Here is a 22,245-nt window from a genome sequence, read left to right on the forward strand (position 1 = left end):
TCATTTAACTCTGATTTTAAGGTACTGCTAAACTTGGAATGGTTTCGTTTTACCATCCCTTGTTATTTCTTTTTCACTTTATTCCCCCGAATCTGATTAATTAATTGAACAATGGTTGTAATTGTATGATAAATTATGAAATTGGCTTTTGCGCTAATTAATTGAGCTCATCTTATTTATTGTTGATTAATTTAAATAAGTTTGGTAGCGGTTCACTTGCTTTCATCACAACATAGCAAAGGGTTAATAAAAGAACACTTTGATTCAGTCTCTTTGCTGCAAAGACTAACTCAACATAAATGTTTCAAGAACGTCTGTTTGTTTGCCTCTTCGGCTCTGGTCTTCAGGGAGAGGCTAGCCACACATCCAAACAAAGGCATCGTACGACCTACATGCTTATGTGCTGATAGCTCTTTCTGATAGCTCTTTCTGAATTAAGCTGACAGTTATTCAAATTGATGAGCTCCAGTAACTATTTGGAGAGTATTTGGGAGCCTGAGCTGTTCAACATTCTTGGCCGTCTTGGAGATCTATTGAGGCCTTGCAGCTCCTGCAGTGAGTAATAATCTTTTGACTTCTTCAACACAGCCAAACTCCAGAAGAGTAGATGACGCTGTTAAGTCTGCTGGGTGCACAAGTCAATTGTCATAGCGAGGCAGTGCTCCACTGCCATGTTGGTCACGGCTGATGCCCCTAGCTTCCAATAAATTGAATTGAACTTCTCCTGCTCACCTTTTGCACATCTACAGCCATCACATTCCAGAATACAATTGCCTAAATGGATCCTCAGTTCTAAGAGGTGATCACGTACATAGAACATCCAGCATCTCCTACACTTGTGATATTTATGCACCAAATATGATGATGCACAAAAATAAGTTTAAGAACATGCGCGCACCGCCAAAATCATTGGAATGATTTGTAAGGTGCTCACAAGCATGACATTGCAACAATCTGGATGCATTGAAGTTGTGTGGCCAGAGAATGTATCCATAGAATCATAGAATTTACAATGCAGAAGGGGGCCATTCGGCCCATCGAATCTGCACCGGCCTTTGAAAAGAGCACCCTACTTAAGCCCAGGCTTTCATCCTATCCCCGTAACCCAGTAACCCCACCTAACCTTTTGGCCACGAAGGGGCAATTTAGCATGGCCAATCCACTTAACCTGCACATCTTTGGACTGTGGGCGGAAACCGGAGCACCCAGTGGAAGCCCACGCAGACACGGGGAGAACGTGCAAACTCCCCACACAGTCACTCGAGGCCGGAATTGAACCTGGGACCCTGGAGCTGTGAGGCAGCAGTGCTAACCACTGTGCCACCGTGCCGCCTGCAAAGGCTCTTGTTTCATCCAGTGCCATGAATGGGAGATTTGGAAGTTGAGTGAAAGATTTAAGGCATTGCCTGCTAGCCGAGGATGGGGTTTGTTCATGCAATGGAGCACGTTGCTAAGATGAAGACTCCTGCATGGGAGTTTGATGAATGGTACTTACAGTTGGCAATGGATTCTCACACCTGGCCAAGGATACATTTCAAGCCCTACCTGTTCCTCCTGCTCTCCAAGACCTTCTTGTACTGGGGACACTGGGTGGCACAATGCAGCATTTTGCAGTTTTTCTTGCAAGGCAAACCTGAACAACATACTGCAGATTACCACAATCATAGAATAACACATAGAATAAGGCCCTTTAGCCCTATGTGTCTATGCCAGCCCTTTGAAAGAGCTATCCAACTTTCTCCCCTTCCCCTGCTAGATTTACCATGGCCTTGTATGAACTTTCCTGCAAGTATTTATCCAATTACTTTTTGGAAGTTACCCTTAAATCTGCTCCTGCACCCTCACCCCACCTTCAGACAGTGCTTTCCAGATTAAAACATTGCCTAAAATCTTTTCCCTTGTGTCATCTTTAGTTCTCCGCCAATTATGTTAAATCTGTGTGCTGTGTTTACTGACCCTTCTGTCACTGGAAACACTTTCCCCTTATTTACCCTGTCACGGGGAGAGGAGAGAGCTGAAACCCTCAATTTCCTGTCCCCTCTTTTTGTAATTAGTGTAGATTAATTTTGATAACATTGATGTGCACTGCTGAACCACACCACCCCCACCTCCCATTGCCCACCATGAGTATGTGCGGTCAATTTAAAAGTCATCAGCTGGCCACATGACCCGCACGGGGCCTATCGCGTGAGAGCGCGTGAACCATGGCCAATGGGAAGTAGGTGAATGGCCGTAGAGCAAGGACAAAGTTAGTGTGGAACGAAAGAGAAAATGCTGAAAAATCTCAGCAGATCTGGCAGCATCTGTAGGGAGAGGAAAGAGCTAACGTCTCGAGGCCGGTGACTCTTTGTCAAAGCTAATAGACAGAGAAAGTGGGAAATATTTATACTGTGGAGTGAGAATGAAAGATGAGTCATAGCCACAGAAACCCAGGGAAACCGGGTGCTAATGGCCACAGAAACCAAGGGGAAAGAGAGCTAATGGCAGTCCCCAGAGAGGACAAAAGATGTGAAAGATCAAACAGCAGGGAAACAAATGAGAGTCAGAGAGTACTGACCTGTATTTTAATTGCTGTCCCTGCACAGAGTTTAACCTTGTTGTTTGTTTGAATTAAGCAGCCTCCTCGTTGATACCTCACACCATTACATTAGCGACGGGAATAAATCAGACAACAGTCACGAGCTTCAAAACTCAAGGGGGGAAAGGTTGCCATCGGAAATCTCCGGAGAAGCAAGAGAAGTGGCTCTACACTAACAGTGAATGAGAAACAATGCCACTACTAGGGAAACTCGATTCTTTTAACCAGAGGACTACAGACTAGGGCCAATACATTGAGAGACTTTGGTACTTTTACACTGCTAATTACATTACTGGGAAAGACAAAGAAAAGGCCATCTTGCTGTTCGTATGCGAATCCCAGACTTCTAACCTCATTAGAAATTTTACATCCTCACAGGTCCCTGATATTAAGTCGTTTGATCAGTGAAAGAGCATTGCAACCCCAAGGCTTCCATCATACTGCAATGGTATAAATTTAATTCAGCCAAAGGGACCCCGGGGAGACAATTTCTGCTTTTGTAGCCGGGCTTCATCAAATGACAGAACACTGCGAATTCGGCTCTTCATTAAGTGACATGTTATGTGATCGCCTTGTTTGTGGTATTAACAATCTCAACGTCCAAAGAAAATTATTAGCGAAGCAAAAATATCCCTGGAAAAAGTGATAGATATAGCTCAAGCCACTGAATTTGCTGAAAAGGGAGTTTGCGGACGATAGTGTGTGCAGGAACGCGAGGTGAATCAACTTTGTAGCGGAATGGCTGCTAGACGAGGACCTGAGTGGCGGGCGCAGAGGATGCTGAACCGCGATCCCAGGAGCAGGATCGTGGAGCAAGGAGCAAAAAAGAAACACCGGCCGTCAGCCCAGGAATTTTGATGAGTGTTCCAGATGTGGAGGAAAGTAATTCCAACAGATATGCCATTGCCAAGATTTTACCCCAGTGGCAATATGGGGGGGTAGAGTTGATTGAAAGGAAGAAATGGGCTAGCTTGAGACACAGTGGCCGAGCTGGCTGCTTTGCCGTTGCAGATTTTAAAGTTTGTACCACCTTTTCCACCAGGCCATTCGAGGCCGAGTGATAGGGACTGTATGGATGTGTTGTAGGTCGTTAGTCTGAATAAGAGGCAGCCCTGATGCACTCCTCTTCCACGGAGGAGGGAAGCCATCATTGACCCATTAACCGCAATGAGAAACTCTGCGGTGACGTACAGCAGTCGGATGTGTAAAATCTATCGATTCTGGACGCTCCTACTCCAGGTGTCACAAAGCTGAACACACTGGAGTCAGGATGGAGATGTCACCAGACTCCACTAGGTTGAGGGACCCGACCAGGTCTTCACCACTGCCGGCATGCAGAGCTGGCACCAAGCGCTGGGCACCAAGCTGGTCCCTTTTCCTGAGAGTGCGGTTGAATTACCTCCCCGAGGACATGTTAAGATTTGTCTGGGTCAAAATGAACTAGTAAGTTGGATGACTGTAAAGCGATCTTGACATGTTCAAAGATTTTTGTTGCAGGTCTTTCCAGTGTCATCGATGATTTTCCTTTTGGAGATGGTGCCAATGGTGTTGCCAGGTTTGTGATGAAATGGCCGTAGTACTTGACCATGCCCAGAAACCATTTTAATTCCACAATATTTTTCAATTCAGATACCTCTGTGATAGCTTTCATCTTATCTTCGAAAAGGTGAAGGCCTTTGCGTCGACTTTCAATCAAGATATGTAACTTCACTGACCTGAAAGATGCACTTTAGCCTTTTAAGTCTTAACCTGCATCTCTAAGCCTCCTAAGTATTTCCTCCAGGCTGGCCAGACATTTTTCCTGTGAAGTCCCCATCACCAAGGTGTCGTCTAAGTACACCGCATCCTTTGAAATTCCTTGAAGTCAGTCCTCCATCATCGTTGAAGAATTGCGCATGTGGATGATATGCCACATGTATACCTGAAAAGTCCCTTGTGTGTGTTAATTGTTGCAGATTTCCTGGCATCATCATCTAGTTCAAGCTGTAGGTAAGAATAAATTAAGTTGAGCTTTGTATATGTGAGGCCCCACCAACTTTGCATAAATATCTTCTATCTGAGGGATAGGATGCTTGTTGAATTGGACCCCTTTGGCTTATGGTGAGTTTGCAATCATCACAAATCCTGACAGTGCGGTCAAGTTTTAGGACAGGAACAATAGGGGTCGCCCACTCAGCGAACTGTATCGGTCTTATGATCCTTAACTTCTCCAAATGTGTCAACTTGGCCTCAACTTCAACATTCTGTATAGAATGGGCCGAGCTCTGAAAAATCTTGGTGTTGAATCAGGGTCCATGTAGATTTTAGCTATGACAACCTTTTCTGTGTGGAGTCTGCACGTTCTCCCTGTGTCTCCGTGGGTTTCCTCCAGGTGCTCCGGTTTCCTCACACAAGTCCTGAAAGGCATGCTGTTAGGTAATTTGGACATTCTGAATTCTCCCTCCGTGTACCAGAACAGGCGCCGGAATGTGGCGACTAGAGGTTTTTCACAGCAAAAGAAATACCATAACTTGACAAAAGGTAACAGATCTTTCAAAGCCGATGATCTAGTTTATGTCAGATACTTCAGGGTTGGCCCTACATGGTTACCTGGAAAAATTGTAGCAAAGTCTGGGTCTGTGTCTTATCTGGTGGACCTACAATGGAGATGGGTGTGAAAGCACATGGACCGTGTAAGAAGGAGAGAGGCTACAGTCCCAACAGCAAAACAATTGGATCCAGTGGTTACTACTAATGTTTCTTCATCAGAGCCAGAAATGAGGGAAATGGGTGTTACAGAAGAGGTCCTTCTTGCTATTCCTGAGGAAACTGGAGAGGGGAATGACACCAATGCACCGACTGAAACCTTCAGACAACCATCTTTGCAACCGACATCACTACCTCAAAGGTGGAAGAACCTGTCAGAGAGCTGAGGCCTTCCACCAGACCTCAGAAATCGCCTGACAGACTGACCTTATGAGAGTTTGTACTCTACCACCCCTTTTGCGGTTCTGCCCTTGTCGTAAACAGTCACCTGTTATTATCTTGTAATGTATATAGCATTGAGGGACTTGAGGAGGGGTGGGATGTTCCAGCACACCCCTTTAAGGTCAACGCACGCGTGGCCTATCTCGCAGGAGTGCACGGACCATGGCCCAATGGGAAAAAAATCTGGGAACTGGGGAGCAGGGGTCCGCGGAGCAGGGGCTCAGGAACCTGGGAGCCAAGGAGTAAAGACTTTTATTTCAACTGCTGTTCCTGTGCATAGTTTAACTTCACTGTTTGTTCCGATCAATAACTTCCAAGCAGGCTCCTCATTAATACCTTGCGTTATTACAACTTGCATGGCAACTCTGTCAAAATTGTTCATTATTTTGAACACCGCTTTCAAATCTCCTCTTAACCATAATTTTTCCAAAGTAAACAAGCTCAGCATTTCCAAATAACTCAAGACACTCATCACGGGTATTATTTTATTAAATCTTAGTTCTGCACTTTCTGAGGCATTGATAACCTTGCCAAAGTGGAGTGCCCAGAACTGAAAGAATACTGCAGCTGAGGCGTTATCAGTATTTTATAAAGGTTGAGCATCATTTCCTGACTTTCATGCTGTGCCTCGATGGATAAAGCCAGACAATGTAAAACCATTTTTTAACAGCTTTCTCAAATTATCCTTTCACCCTCAAACACTTGTGTACATATACTCCCATGTTCCTTGCTGCCCCATTTAAAATTATACCATTCAGTTTGTAGTGTCTCTCCTCATTCTTCCTGCCCGAAATGGCTCACTTCAAAGTTCCACATGGTTCCCACCTAGGACTCCCCTCACACTCCCGACCCACAGTGGGACTCTGCCAATTGGGCCCCCACCCCACTTTGAGAAGGAAATGTCTTTCGGGTGGGATTTTCCAGTCTCCCAAATGTATACATTCCTGTCATAACCTCCAGGAGGACCACAGGGAAACCATTATTCATCTCCTGTGGGACTTGTAGAGCACAAACACCTCAGATAGGGGGCGAAAGCCACCCGCCTGTTTATGTACTGATAGATAAGCAGGCCCAAAGCAAGGCCTGGACAGATTAATCCCCACGGTAAGGATTGTACCGGGAGCGAAATGCTGCTTCATGCAGAACTTTGCATCCAGTTAAAATAAATTAATGTTCAATGTTCGCCTGCTTCCTCAAGTTACTAAAATTCCTTTGTACTATACCCAGGTTATTGTATAATTTCCAGGAGTTCTAGAGAATCTGTACAGTTGAATAAAATATTCTCATCATATCTTTAAAACAAAAATCAAACATTTCCGTTTGATTCTGGGCATTTCCAAATGTTGCTTGTTTTGCCCTTTCCTCTAAACATGAGATACCTTTCCATTTTAAATGCTTGAAATGGCAACTCGTGTCCAGATATTTATCAATTGCAATTTCAGAAGCAGGCCTGGGGGCTGTGCATCATTGACAAAAAGCATTTGCAAGTCCAGAGATCATTCCCAGTTCCTGCTCTGATGCTGTGCTTTCATGTTCACTCGGAGCTGGAAGCCATCATCATCTAATTGAACAAAAAATGGCAAACAATCCACTCTTGGCTCTGGCCAAGAGCTCAAAGGGTTAATCCTATCTGTAAATTTAGAAACCTCCTAACGAAGATTGTGCGATGAATAGTTTAAAAAGCTGTCAGTGCACGGAGAAAACTCTGCTGCCTGTTGAGTTGGGGCAAGTCGTGGGTGGAGAAAATCTGCTGTGCAATTCTGTCACTTTATATGATTTTTAAAAAAATGTCGCTAAGCACAAAAAACAAACTCAATTTCAAACTTGCTCGATTAAATGGCTTTGTTCTATTATCTCCATTTTTCCCCCAAATTGAAGTTGGATTGCTGAGAACTCCAGGCTTATTTTTATATTTTGGGAATAAACTGGTCTTCACGATTCTCAACTTATTCAGCTAATTTTTTAATTGAGAAAAGCACAGAAAATCACAGCGGTTCAAATTAAGTGATTTTTATTTTTTTTAAATCCAATTAAAGGGCAATTTAGTGTGGCCAATCCACCTAACCTGCATATCTTTGGGTTGTGGGGGTGAGACCCACACAGACACGAAGATAATGTGCAAACTCCACATGGACAGTGACCCGGGGCCAGGATCGAACCGGGTTCTCGGCAGCGTGCCGCCCTTAAATGAAATTTTGGTTTCCTCTCCAAACTAATTCTGTGAATCTCCGGTGCTTGCAAACATCTTGTCCAAAGAAGTGCGATTAAGTGCATTGGCCGTGTTAAATTGCCGCTTAGTGTCCAAAAGGTTAGCTGGTGTTACTGGGTTACGTGGATGGGGTGGAAGCTTGGGCTTGGATAGAGTGCTTTTTGCAAGGGCCGGTGCAGACTCGATGGGCCGAATGGCTTCCTTCTGCACTGTAAATTCTATGATTCTATGAACACCCTGCTTCAATGCTGACCTGACTTGAACATACAATATACTCTCAACTGGACAAATGTACTCGGGGTAAGGATCGTGGGTAACGACGGTGCAGGGTTCATGAGTAACCCTTCATACCGCCTCTCCTTATCAAATAAAGGTGAGGGAGAGGGGAGCTGCTTTCAACCATATCAGCCTCCCTGGTTCTGGACACAGCAACTATAACTGCTCATTGTTCACTGATTTGTGTCCCAGGTTGGCTGATTCTAGCCAAACACGGGGACTGGCCTGCTCCAAATTAACTTCCTCAAAGCCCTCACTGCGTCTTCTAATTCTTCACTTGGTCCGTTGTTTTCTGACTGTAAATCAACATTTTGTTCCAGTGTTTGGTTTAGCAGCAATTTTGTTATTAGCCCGATGCACCATATCATGTGCCTCCTATTCACAACCTAACTGATTGCACAGGTCAGACATGCTCTTCTGACAGCACTCCATTTACTTTTCCAACTTATCTACCAGTTAATTTAACTCCTTGAACCTTTAAGCCAGCTGTAAGGCTTACAGATGTGCAGTTCGTGTGGTGATGTGCATCAATGTAAATGCATGTAGGCTAGCTAGATACTAGACACTACAGAGACATCACCCACACTCAACCACTAGATCAGTTAGACAGGACACGATCAATGGACATTCACGATACACACAGAGGTGACACCACCACAGGAAGGCATTACACCAACCCATATATAAAGGACACCGCACACATGATCTGCCTCTTTCCAGTGGAGACAGTCAGTGAGTAGAGACACAGGGTTGATTGAATATTACACCCACCACGTGGATTGCAGCAACTGGTTAGTCAGTCTGGGTAGCTATTGTAGGATTAGCAGTAGGGTCGAACCCGAGTAATAGAAGTGTAAATAGTTTAATAAACGTGTTGAAGTTATCTCCACATCTGAACCTTCCTTTGTCAAGTGCACCACAAGGAAGCCGCTTATGTTACACCTAGAACATAACAAATCATGATACCGTGAACTGTTTCAATCCAGATAGCCATACCTCAGCGTACAATGACAACCAGCAATGATACCCAGGCAAGAGATCCGGGTTCCGCAGCAGCTCCAGTGCCACGGCGATCTCCGCGAAAACTGGCGGGTATTCCGGCAAATGTTTGAAATCTTCGTGGTAGCAGCCGACCTGGAAGATGTGGCCGATGCTAAAAAGGCAGAGCTTCTCCTCACCATCACTGGTGCCAGAGCAGAAGAAATCTTTAAAAAATTCAAGTTCTCCAAGGGGCAAAACAGGAGCGACTTCCAGGCAGTCCTGGACAAATTCGGCAAATACTGTGAGGAAAACACACTCCAACCAGCAAGAAATGGTAAGAGAAGCGCCACTACTCACCACGAGGCTGAGATCCCGGAGCAGAGAACAATTTTGATCGGCAGCCATCTTTCTAAAGGGACTGCACTTGTGCAGTTGCGCGAGAAGCGCACAGAAGGGGAAGGTCCATTTGCGCATGCGCGGTGTCTCGCGCATGCGCAATCATGAAAATGGCCATTGGTACAGGAACAGCGCCGCTTCCTACGTATGATGTCACATGCATCATGACGTCAGAGGCCCCGGACCATGCCCATTTAAAGGGTAAACATCCCTAATCAAAGAAAAATTCTTTTAAAGCCGTAAAACAACCTTCCTTCACCTGGAATGACAGCACAATGCCTCAAATTGAACCAGGAAATGAAATTAACCTCTGAAGAACCCTGCAATAAGCAGATACCTACACCCAAACCGATGATTCTGACCTTGAATACTTCGAAACCGACCTTTACATTTTCTCTGGACCACGCAAGCACAATGCCAGTTCCGACTATAAATGTGATGATGTAGTCTTGGAAGTCAACGAGTCAGACGAACCTTTCACCTTGGGAGGCTACCCCAGTACCAAATCCGAACCGCAACTAGACATGTTGCACATTGACGACCCCGACGACGAGTTCTTCGGATTTGAGGATCTTCAGCCCAGCAGATATGACATCCTGACTCGTGAGTGCAGGATTATGCTGCGGCCTGAAACCAAGAGACAGAGAGCGGTACAAGCCCACAGAGAGCGGCCTGCTGCCACACAGAGCATGGTCCACGCACTGCTCAGAGTTCCCGACTCTACGAAAGAAGACACGCAAGACTCCACACCGCAGTCCTTGCATGAACAAGAAGTGACTCCAGTGTCACAAGCCTCCACAGCGAGCTCGTGGACAGACTCCACAATTGCAGAAACGCAAGACTCCAGAGCGCAGTCCTTGCACAAACAAAAAGTGACTCCAATGTCACAAGCCTCCACAGCGAGCTCATGGACAGGCTCCACGATAGAAGAAACACAAGACTCCAGAGCGCAGTCCTTGCACACATAAGACATGACACCAGTGTCACAAGCCTCCGCAGCAGTCCTTGCAGGAACAAGACCATGAGGGTCTAGCAACCTCCTCTGACCAACTAGCGGCAGACGATGCAAGTCTGCCATGCTCAAGTAAACAGCAAGAGGACTATGACAGTCTACCACGCTCCAGTGCACAGCAGGATGTCCATAACGGTCTATCATGCTACAGTGAAGAACAAAGCGACGATGACAGTCCAAGCCCAAATGAAGGACAACAGCAAGACAATGACAGTCCACCCACATTGGTTGCGCCACCAGATGAAGACTCTGACAATTTACCCAACCCAAGTGAACAACAAGCAGCTACTGAGGCTCTACCCACGGTATGTGAGACAAGTGACGACAGCATCCCACTTCCCATGCAAGATGTGCAAAGTGACAGACCTCAGCTAGTGTGTACAGAGGCACTCGACGATCACTGTGAGACCACTGGTGACTCCGGTGACACCATGATACTTCCACCCTCATTCGCTCGAACCTCTCCATAAGTCAATGCATTCCTGCATGTTCCGACTCCAGACGTGCAGCTTCAAGAAATCTCAGCTGACTCGGGGAGCATCAACAAACCAACACTAACTCAGTTAAAACAGACCAAATTCCAGATGGGGAGCATCCAAACGCCGACTCTGATTCACGTAAGCCGGACTTTACTCCGGACAGGGAGTGCCGCAACCTCAGTGATGGCATGCTCAGGGTGACAGCAGATGCCACAACGACAGGAGATGGATCACTTAACAATTACGCGGTCAGTAATAACAAGCAGCAGCTACAGTCCAAGAAGAATACACCAATATTCATCCCACCTATATCCACACATTTTTCCCAAACCAACAGTGCAGCCAATGACAACTCATGCTGGACAAACCCAATATTCAGGCATGCAGCAGCCAGCAGTCTATGCAGCATATTCTCAAACAGGCCAGCACTACGGATTGCCCACTAATGGAATCAAGACTGAAGGAGGACTATCGCATGCGCAATCTGCACTACAGACTGGATGCCTTAGTTACAGCCCAGGATTTGCTGCACCCCAGCCTGGCCAGACGGCATATTCCTATCAGATGCAAGGTTCTAGTTTCACACCATCACCAGGTATTTATGCGAGCAGCAATTCTGTTTCCAATTCGACAAGCTTCAATGGTTCTCAGCAGGATCACCCTTCCAGCACAGCACGTGGCCAGAACCAGTATGTACAGTCTTATCCAACTTCAACATATGCCACATCCATGACCTCGAATGATACTGTTGATGTACCTCTTCAACATCAACACCTTATCAGCGACAAGATGCCATCCGACGGCACCATCACAAACATCGAAAAAAGAAAGGGACTCCAAATCAGACAGCGAAGTGATTTGACCACTTCTTGGTTCCTGTGGCACAGGGACGTTGATGGCGTTCATACCAAGAGAGACATTTGACCATGATGATTGATGGTTTTTGGACTCACACGAATGATTTGGACTTATTGTTTAATCCCTGTTCCCATGACTTGTATATACCTTAACCTATTTACCTGTTTTTTGTTCAATTTTCTCAAAGTGTACAGAAAACATGTAACATATAAGAAAGGGGGGATGTGGTGATGTGCATCAATGTAAATGCATGTAGGCGAGCTAGACACTACAGAGACATCACACACACACACTCAACCAATGGATCAGTTAGACAGGATATGACCAATGGACATTCACGATACACACAGAGGTGACATCACCACAGGAGGGCATTACACCAACCCATATATAAAGGACACCACACACATGATCTGCCTCTTTCCAGTGGAGACAGTCAGTGAGTAGAGGCACAGGGTTGATTGAATATTACACCCACCACGTGGATTGCAGCAACTGGTTAGTCAGTCTGGGTAGCTATAGTAGGATTAGCAGTAGTGTCGAACCCGAGTAATAGAAGTGTAAATAGTTTAATAAACGTGTTGAAGTTATCTCCACGTCTGAACCTTCCTTTGTCAAGTGCACCACAACGAAGCCGCTTATGTTACACCTACAACATAACAAATCAGTTCCTGCCAGCTTTTCTGGGCTTTCTCCAACTCACTGTTCCCTTTCTGAGCCGCTTTCAAAAACCCATCAAGGATATGCTCAGAGTCTCCGTCACATTCTTCTTTAGCTCCCAGGGCATCATTTTGCTCCCAGGCCATCATTTACTTCTGATGCTCCTGTCTCCCTTGTCAAACTCTCCCAGTCACATTCAAGCATATGCCAAAGCCAATGTGGTTCCTTGCTTAACTTAATTACTACAAGCTAAGACTGCTGTTCTGCTATAAAACTCATGATGGAGACCCCGGCTCCTCAATCAAGGTTCATGACAGTTTTTCCTCTTTTCCTTGTGGTAATTTATCCCCTGGTTTGCATGTGGTATCTTTTTAGAAATCTGACCTACCATCAACTAGATGCAGCATGATGACTACTGTCATTTTGTACGGTAGCCCACCTGTACGGCTTCAATTATTCTAGCCCGCCAGCATGGTTCTGCCTCTTCTACTTATCTAGGGGTCTGGCCTACCTGCATGGCTTAAACTCGACATAGCTTGCCAGCGTGACTTCAAACTCTGTCTTTTCCTGAATGTCACCCGCCTGTGTGGCTTCAACTATTTTAGCCCAACAGACTGGCTCTGCTTCCTCAACCTCACCTGGTAGTGGTCTGGCCTACCTGCATGACTTTGATACCACTATCCTGCCAGCACGCCTCTGTCTCCAACCCCAGCACCTCCTGTCCTGAGTTCTCCTTTCAGATTCTTTTGATACTCGGCCGGACTGTCCTCAGCCAGGCTTGGGTACTACGGGTAGTAAATAAAATGTACTCACCCATTTGCTGAGTCAATCTGATGATTCGATCTGAGTATTCTGCCAACTACGCCAATTTGTTGTGGTGAAGTTCTACAAACCATTCACAGGAGACTCAGGTACCGGTCAAGATTTTTTATTCAAGATTCAAACATACAGGGAGAGCATTATCTCAAAGAGACCCCTGAAACAGTACTCTGCAGGGAGAGCATTATCTCAGAGAGATCCCTGAAACAGCACTCTCTTCTACAACAGCACTCGGCCAAGTCAGAGATTTGCACTATATTTATACACTGTTAGTCACATACACAGAATATTGTTTAAATTCTAATCTTGTCAATATATAGGTTTACATTAAACCTTTCACCAAGAGCAGGCCCCATTATGTCCTCCGAGCTGGAGATTATCTGTCTTTCTCTATCTTCCCAGAAGCTGCACTTAACCTGCTCCAACTCAATGACTGTGCGTCGAGAAGGAAACAACCAAGTTTCCTTGGAGTTTTCTGCTGAGTCAGGTCCTTAGGGTATGTAAGGTTCACTGGTGTATAAGCATTTGATGAGCATGAACTCTTACTTTAAGTCAGGGGCGACCTTTACCAAATCTGTTCATTTCCCCGAACAACTCTATGAATACAAGGTTGAAAAGCATGACACTCATGACAGTAAGAAGGACCATTTTCTAAAGACAAGTTGAGTCCAGCTTATACTCAGAACAGATTGTGAGAAAGAAGAAAGGCAAATGGAAAGGTGGTAATGGTACCATATTCGTCAGTTAAAAACTGTGGGAGAGTAAATATTGCACTATGTTTAGTTACTCAGATACATCCTGATGCTCTACATCCTGATATCTAGTGCCTGCCTGAGTGTCTCCTCAAGGATCAACATCTTATGAAGAGGAATGGAAGTTCTGGAATTAATGTCGCCCTCCAAAAAACTATGGCCAGAAGTTTCAGGATGGCAGAGGTCAAGTGTTGGGGGGTGGGGGGGGGGGGGGGGAGGGGGGGAGGTCTCGGGAATTGTGAGGGGTGCAATCGGGGTCTCATGGGTAGGTCGGGGCTGGAATGAGGTCCCGAGGTCTCGAGACCCGAAAGGGAGGGCATCCCCGATTGAGAAAGTGCCTCCAGGAACAGTGCAATGCTGCACCATCAGGTACATATGTTACCTCTGTCTACTCTCTAGATTTTGGTTTCACCATGCTAAGAACTTGCAATCCTACCCATGTCAGAGTCTGGGTTTTAGAGGAACAAAAAGAAGGAAATCAAACTGAGTGCTGTAAAATGGAGAAAGGACCAGTTCATGGGTTAGTTAGTGGTTGCCGAGCATAGAAACTGTATCATAACATAGCCTGCAAAATTGTATCTGTCTTCTTATAACTCAAAGGCATTACTCTTCCCAAAGCTTTATGCTCACAAGAATCTCAAGTATCCTATGATCAGCTAGTGGCAAAAATGATGAAAGATTTTATGACTAAAACCATGCTCAAAGATTCAGATGGATTCGAGAATGTGCTCAGGAAAACCAGAGGAAACAGAAAAGTGGCAATGGTTAAACATTAGCGCTACTACTGGCATTGCAATTTGGAATAGGGTAGATATAGAAAGCATGATGGAACATAATGAGGCTGAGAGCAGGCAATTACATACAATATTGCTGGATGATAATGATGGTGAGGAAGAAACATTGCAAGAAATAGGTCAAAATCTCTTAACTATTAAAAATGAAATCGCCCTTCACGAATAAATTAACGAAGCTGAGAGAGAAACAGCTACATCTACCGGAACGTTACACTAGATCAGGTGTACACATTACTGGAATGTATAGTGCTGCTCGTCCAAAAACGGCTGCGAAGTGAATCCACAGGCGTCCTGCGAACGCTGTGGGGTGTTCAGACTTCTTCTGCCTACACTTATTGAGGCCATCTACGGGGTCACCCCGGTTATACCCGATCGCATCCAGGATCGCGGTATGCAATTCTGCAAGGGTGCCTCCTCCTACGTTCTGTGGTTCGGGAAGGGCTGCTGCTACCGATGGATCTAAACTTAGAACCATGAGCTTTACATGCTCTCTCTCATCCAGGACGTACATGTGCGCCTGACGTCTAACTGTGGCAAAGAAATGGTGGGGGTCTGAGCTGGGGAGGAACGGTGTGATCTTCTCGCACGCATCCCCTAATTGGGTCACTGTTAGGGGGGTGGAATATAGAAATTCCGCCTCGTCTACCAGGGCTGTGCGGTCGGTTGTTACAGGGTTCATTGGAGCCTGAACTACCTGCTGTGTGGGGGGTTGGGGTGCTTTTCTCCTTTGTGGATTTCCCTGCGCACATGCTCCCTGAACATATGTCTGCGCTGTTTCTTGTAACTCTTCCCAATCAGGGCCGTCTTCCTGGTCTAACCTTTCCCCAAAGGTTTCCTGAAATCCTTTCTGAACAGAAAGCAGTGACTGCAGGTCTGCAATCTGCTTCCGGCACTTTGCATGGTCTATGGTGCTCTGTCTGTGCTCTGTGGTTGTAGCGTGGAGCGCTCTCAAGGCTGCCTTGAGATCACTACATTGTTTCTGTAGCGTCTCCACCTGCTTCTCTGTTTCTTTCCTTACCAGGTCTGCACGCTACGTGTCCTAATAGGCCTTTTCATACTGGGATTGGAAACTACTCAAATGCGGCAGACAAGACTGGTGACCCTGTTTGGCATCAGCCACCTCTTCATCCTTTGCTGCTAATTTCCTTCTTAACTCTAAATTTTCTTTCTCAACCTCGCATACATCGACTTTACTCATCCGATGTATGCCCTCTACTTCTTTGCGGAGCGTCTTGACAACATCCTCTGTGCCTCGCAATTGTGCCAAACAGGACACGATTGCCATCGGCTTGCGAGCTTTTGCTAAGCTCTTTTTATGTATTTCGCTCAGGTTCTCCCACCAAGGATGCCCCATACTTCCGGGACCTGATTCTTCATTATCGCAGAAATCATTCCACATGGGCCATCCTTTGCCCTTGAGATATTTCCGGATTTCCTCTTCCCAAATGGGACACTGTCCCACTCTACTGCTGCTGGTCGCTGCGACCGCAAATTCCTCAGGGTTCATGAGGTGCTGCATTGCCTGCATTGCCTGCATGGCCATCTTTCATATCCGCTTGCTTCGTTTAAATTTGGAACAGGGGGCTAAGGCGGTGTCGTAGATGCGGGTACGGCTTGCGCTAATTTCCAAAAATACAGACTTCCGACAGTTTTGACGCAACAAAAATCTATCAGTTTTACCTTATAGCCCTGTTAGTTCTGCATGCATACACACACTTCCGAATTATGACTATTAATCAGAACTGCTTAAACACTTGTGGTTTTTGTTTCCAGTTGGATTCTAATTCAAAATTTCTTGGGTTCTCCCGGAGTGGTTTTCCACTTCTAGACCGGGTCCCGTCAGGATGTCGCCAAAATGTTGCTCGTTTTAGCCTTAGTTTACTTTATTCTTATTCTGTCACCTTTGCTCATGAGTCGCCAGGTATCTTTCTGATACCGCCACGTGGTTCAAGTCCAAGTAATGATTAATAATGCAGCACACCACTTAGTAAGAGTTCAATCAATGCTCATTTATTATAAACAGCAATTAATACTTATACAATAATCCTACTTCTAGACTACTACCTACCACTGAAGGCCAATACTTAACTTTGGAAATGGCCCACCAGGTCAGGGAAATGAATGGTCTTTCAAATTGGTTCTGAGCCTGCGGGATTCACAAGCTGGTACAAGTCGATAGTCAGGAGAGCCTATCTAGTAGCGATCGCTGGAGTAAGACTTACAGTTTTCTTGTCGAAGGGTCTCGAAGGTTGCGAGCAGGAGAAGAAGGGTCGAGTTGAACTTGGCCCCTATTCTTATAGTCCCCAGGGGCTTCCCGCCTCTCGGGCCGGACCTATCTAGTAGCGATCGCTGGAGTAAGACTTACAGTTTTCTTGTAGAAGAGTCTCGAAGGTTGCGAGCAGGAGAAGAAGGGTCGAGTTGAACTTGGCCCCTATTCTTATAGTCCCCAGGGGCTTCCCGCCTCTCGGGCCGGACCTCGTACCTGGTTCCAAGTGATTGGACTTGGTCCCAATCACTTGGTTCGATGTGCTCCAATAATGGGGCGATTCCTCGATCGGGGAGGGTGGTCGTTTACCTTTCTTTGTGTCAGCCCCTGCTGGAGCCGAAAGGTCTGGGTCGGCTTTCAATTGCTAATTTGTAGCAATTGTTCCCGGGGATGGCTGATTAAAATGTAGGTGGCTGGGTTGTTGTGATGTTGATGGCTGCAGGTATCGGTCTGGACTGACTTCCCCAGAGGCGAATACACTGTTTTACCTGCAGCTGTCCGTTTTAGTCCTGTTGGCTGATTTTCCCATCAGCCTCTTCTGTTCGCCATTTTAAATCGAGGTTTGACCATTCTAATCGGGAATCAGCCATTTTACGTGGCTACAATAGAAAACAACCACATTCCAACCCATATCCACAACACCATGCCTAAGGTGTGGTTGAGAAAGAAAGGTTTAGAAACACAGAAAAAGATGGAGTTTTTCCTTGTCATTGGGATGTTAGGGAACCTTGCAACCCAGCTTGTGGGTTTACCTTCGATTAAATATGGTGTCCCATGGTTAAATCCACCTTTTGTTCCTATCCATTCAAACAAAAGAAATTGGAAGAGATACATTATTCCTAATATCCTCTCGCAATATCAACGAACTGGGAGTTTTCTTGGGAATGAAAGAATAAGCATTGAAGAGCAAATTTAAACTCGGTCATCCTATGCCCCCTTTTTCTCTAAATTTAAAGAACATTTTTTAAAGGCAGAGGCTTCACAAAGGCATGTCACTCAAGTGCAACAGGATAAACAGAGATGAGAAAAAGGGATTATAGATTTGTGAGGTGAGAAAATATATGGGGCATCTGGCCCCTTTAAGGGGCGATTGACCGATAGGGTCACATGACCCAGGAAAAACAATCAGGGGATCAGGGTGGGGGTTTACCCTCGCAAGTGCAGACTATTGCCTCCGATCGATTCCGAATGCTGACTTTCAGCCAGGAAAGACTCTGAGCGGGTTTTACCGGCTGTTCACGCCGGCAGGAAATTCCGGTCCCATGCCGGAGCACGGGTTTCCCGGCGGTGAGGGGTGCTGTCAACAGGAAATCCCGTTGACAATGGCGGGACTGGTACATGCCAGTGGGGGGTTACCTCTGCTGTCGAAAAACATCAGGCGGGCAGGTGGGAAAATCCTGCCCTCTACGTTGTAAATAAGTGTTGGTTGTTTCAGAGAAACATAGCAACCTAGAAGATAGGAGCAGGAGGAGGCCATTCTGCCCTTCGAGCCGCCGCTATTCGTTAAAATCATGACTGATCGTCCAACACAATAGCCTAATTCTGCTTTCTTCCCATAACCTTTGATCCCATTCGCCTCAAGTGCCATATCTTGCCACCTCTTGAATGTTTTCAATGTCTTAGCCTCAACTACTTCCTGTGGTAATGAATTCCACAGGCTCACCACTCTTTGGGTGAAGAAATGTCTCTTCATCTCTGTCCTAAATGGTCTACCCCGAATCCTCAGACTGTGACCCCTGGTTCTGGACACACCCACCATCGGGAACATCCTCCCTGCATACACCGTACCTCGTCCTGATAGAATTTTAAGTCTCTGTGAGATACCCCCTCATTTGTCTGAACTCCAGCGAAAACGTTCCTAACCTAGTCAATCTCTCCTCATACCTCAGTCCCACCATCCCTGGAATCAGCCTGGTAAACCCATTAAATCTATTGAATATTTTGGTTAACAAAATACTGAGAGTTCGGGGCAACACTTGCTGATACTCTTCGTCTTAGGCTGGTTTGTGGACTCCGCAGTGAAGCTATTCAGAGGAAGCTGCAAATTAACTTTAAAAGCTGCTGTGGAAGGTGCCCCATCTATGGAGCTAGCAGCAATAGAAGCTTCACAGATAGGGCTGGAGTGGAGATCCACAAAGTGGATACCATAAGGAACCTTCATTCACCTGAGGAAGGAGCAGCGCTCCGAAAGCTAGTGACATCGAAACAAACCTGTTGGACTTTAACCTGGCGTTGTAAGACTTCTTACTGTGCTCACCCCAGTCCAACGCCGGCATCTCCACATAAGGAACAAGGCTGCAATGGTGCAACCATGTCACTCTTGCACTAGAGTTGGACACTCAGCGGGAATGCTGGAGCAGAGAAAATAAGTGCAAGAACAATGGCAAAAAGGGCTATCTTGCCAAGGCATATTGGGCTCAGAAAACCTCTCCAACACTAAGAATACAAGAAATAAAATCGAAGCAGACTAGTCGTGTTTAGTAGACAAAGTTCAAGACCACTCAGAAGGCCACTTACCCGAGAAACTGCAGGAGTTGAAAGGTGTCTTTTCAGTGCGGGGCGATCAACAATGTTTTTGGGCCTATCCAAAACTGGAAGGTCACAAAATCAAAATGGAAGTGGATACGGGCACAGCAGTATCGTTGATACCTGAGACAATTTACAATCAAAAGCTAAAGCATCTGCCTTTAAAACTGTCAAATGTGATCTTAAAGATGTACATAGAAGAGATTGTACCATTAAAAGGATGCATTATAGTGCAAGTGGACAGACATTGAAGTTGCCTCTTCATGCTGTCCATGGAAACTTTCATGTTTCATTTGGTAGAGCATGGTTGGCAAAGGTTAAACTCAACTGGAGTGCAGTAAATCAATGAGTGGATTCAAAGAGCAACTTTCAACAACATCTGTCGAAGTGAGAAGGTGTTTGAAGATTCACAAGGCGCAATGATGGGAGTTGAAGTGCAGCTAAAAATCAAGCCAAAATGTCTCAAAGCTAAAATTGCATCATACACCATTAAGCCAAAGGTCAAAGAACTGGAAACAGTAGCCGCGACAGGAGTCATTGAAACAATTGCTACAAATGATTGGACAACACCAATAGTGCCTGTATTAAAACATGATGGCTAAGTGAGAATATCTGGAGATTTTGAAACAACTATTAATCCAGTATTGTGCGCAGATCATTATCGACTGCTACTAATTGAAGACTTGTTTGCTGGACTTTCTGGAGGGCAGAAATTCAAAACCATCGATCTTTCACAGGCATATCTACAGATGAATGTGACTGCCCAAATATAGCCACTAACCATCATGATGCACAAATGTCTGTTTCGTTACAGAAGATCACATTTTAAGTGGGCTGAAGGGGGTGCAATGTTATTTAGATGACATCCTCATCACCGGTTCAAGTGAACAGGAACACTTGAAGAATTTGGAAGCTATTCTGAAGCCTTTACAGAGCCACAATCTGAGAGTTAAAAAGGAAAGGTGTGACTTTTCAGGATATCCATAAAACGTGCCTTACAGAGGTCAGAGCTGTTGGTTCATTATAATCCAAAGCTGATGTTGCAACTTGCTTGTGATGTGCCCCTACAGGGTTAGTGCAGTTGTCTCTCACATAATGCCTTCAGGACAGGAACGACCGATGACATTTGTTCACAAACTGTTACTAGCACCTTTATGGGTGTCATTTCTCACCTTTGATGGATCATCGACCATTGACCACAATCTTTGGGCCGTATAAAGATATTCCTTCTTTACTGCCATGCTGTGGAGATGCCTGCATTGGACTGGGGTGAGCACAGTAAGAAGTCTTACAACACCAGGTTAAAGTCCAACAGGTTTGTTTCAAACACTAGCTTTCGGAGCACTGCTCATTCTGCTTATTCATCTGAGGAAGGAGCAGTGCTCCGAAAGCTAGTGTTTGAAACAAACCTGTTGGACTTTAACCTGGTGTTGTAAGACTTCTTACTGTTCTTTACTGCCAGTAGGTTACGAAGATGGTCTTTCATATTATCGGCACACACGTATCCAATATTGGTAAGTGAGAGCAACATGTAAATGCTGATACTTTGTCACGATTGCCATTACTAGTCAAGCATTGAACCAGAAAAACATTTTGCCAACACCCTGTAATTCTCGCTGGTCGATAATGTACATGTGACTTCATCTCATGTTCAGAGATACGCAGAATCGATCCAGCGCTGGGAAAAGTGATGCTTTCAGATGGAAAACTGGTTAACTGGAAAAATACAGACCTCAGGCCCTACATCACACAAAGACTTGAGTTGACAGTGCAGAATGGAGTTTTATATTGGGGAATCTAAATGATTATTCCTCCATACGTGCGTAGTAGAGTCCTTGACCAACTGTATGAGGGACATCCTGGTGTGGTGAGGATTGGAACGCAGTTATTGTTGGTGGCCAGGATTAGATGCTCAAATTGAAGAGAAAGTGGGGCAATGACAATCTTGTGCAAAACTTCACCAATACAACCATTACATCTGTGGGAATGGCGAACACAGCCATGGCAGGGAATACACATTGATTATGCTGGTCCACCAGGGGGGTCACATGTTCCTAGCGATTGCGGATGCGCTCTCAAAATGCCCGGAAGTCATAATTATTAAATCCACAATGACTGAACAGATCATAGAGAAGCTAGACAAAATATTCACACAATTTGGAACACTGGAGCAGGTGGTGAGTCACAATGGTACTCAGTTCACTTTGAAGGAATTCGAGGGCTATCTGAAGGGAAATGATACACTCATCAAGTTAGCTCAATACCATCCTGCAACAAATGGATTGGGCGAAGATTTTGTTCAATCATTGAAGCATTCCATCGAAGCGTACATTGGCAAGAAGAGTGAACAAATTCCTAATGTGTTAGCGGAACACCACATATGCAACAACAGAGTTCACCAGCAATGCTGCTGTTCAAAAGGGAACTGTGAGCACAGCTTGATTTGTTAATTCACCTGATACTTCGGAGATTGCTGGGAGGGAATAAAACTCTAAAAAGCGAGCATTCAATCAAGAAGAGTGAGTGTTAGCAACAAGTTACACCACCAACGAGAAATGAGTACCTGCTGTGATCCTAGCAAAGACAGGTCCAATATCATGCACTGTGCAGATGGGTTATGAAATATTTTGGCAACATCGTGCTGATCAGCTACTAGCTTCATGACGTGACAT

The 22,245-nt window shown here is 45.4% G+C and overlaps 1 long non-coding RNA gene across 1 annotated transcript in view; it reads right to left on the reverse strand.

Annotated features, from left to right (window-relative positions):
* LOC140430082 (uncharacterized) overlaps nt 1-13,287 on the reverse strand; it is a 31,553-nt gene extending 18,266 nt beyond the window's left edge. The window contains exon 1 of the long non-coding RNA XR_011949318.1: nt 13,230-13,287. This is a non-coding gene — a long non-coding RNA (uncharacterized lncRNA). The remainder of the gene's footprint in view (nt 1-13,229) is intronic.
* Between the last annotated feature and the right edge of the window lie 8,958 nt (nt 13,288-22,245).

Source organism: Scyliorhinus torazame, chromosome 9 (genome assembly GCF_047496885.1).
Source record: "Scyliorhinus torazame isolate Kashiwa2021f chromosome 9, sScyTor2.1, whole genome shotgun sequence".
NCBI lineage: Eukaryota > Metazoa > Chordata > Chondrichthyes > Carcharhiniformes > Scyliorhinidae > Scyliorhinus > Scyliorhinus torazame.